At 34.5% G+C, this 620-nt stretch overlaps 1 long non-coding RNA gene across 2 annotated transcripts in view; it reads left to right on the top strand.

Moving 5' to 3' along the window:
* The window catches only part of LOC106874750 (uncharacterized), an 84,521-nt gene that overhangs the window by 24,352 nt on the left and 59,549 nt on the right, over positions 1–620 (top strand). Inside the window, exon 1 of one of the 2 annotated variants that reach the window (XR_001410043.2) lies at positions 200–352. The exons of the other annotated variant lie outside the window; for it this stretch is intronic. This is a non-coding gene — a long non-coding RNA (uncharacterized LOC106874750). Of the gene's footprint in view, positions 1–199; positions 353–620 lie in introns of those variants that run through there. 2 annotated transcript variants of the gene reach the window in all.

The raw sequence follows: 620 nt of genomic DNA, 5'->3' as shown, positions 1-620 counted from the left end.
TTGTTCTTCTTCTTCCAAATGGCTATTTCTCTGCCCCCCCTCCCCACCTCCAATAAAGATCAAGTCCGATGCACTGTACCACCACATCACGAACACAACTGCAATTTTGCCACCTACAACCACCACACCCCCGCAATGAAATATCACAAACTCAGATAAACACCTCCCACAGCCCCCCTCTCTCTCTTTCTCACCCTTTCTCTCTCTCTCTCTCACTCTCAGACACTCTCTGACAAGCCCCATCCCCTTATAATCGTCGTGGTATCAGTCATTTTTTCATGATATTGGTATATTTTGCTTATTCTACTCAAAAGTTTTCTCTAAAGCCGTCCATATGGGACAGAAGAGACAGGTTGGTGAAATATATAGATATATACATATATATGTTGATTTATTATTATTCTGTACGAAGAATTGATGCACGAGAAAATATCTGTGATTTTGTGTACCTTTATGTTCTCCATGTGTGTATGTTTGATTAGATTTTTTTTTCTATTTCTTTTGTTTTTGTTTTATTTTAATTTTCCTATACATTACTATATTACTTTGTTAAATGCATGTTAATATACAAATATACAGTGTGTATATATATATATATATATATATATATATATATATAT

Source organism: Octopus bimaculoides, chromosome 18 (genome assembly GCF_001194135.2).
Source record: "Octopus bimaculoides isolate UCB-OBI-ISO-001 chromosome 18, ASM119413v2, whole genome shotgun sequence".
NCBI lineage: Eukaryota > Metazoa > Mollusca > Cephalopoda > Octopoda > Octopodidae > Octopus > Octopus bimaculoides.
This window is presented reverse-complemented; position numbering and strand designations above follow the sequence as displayed.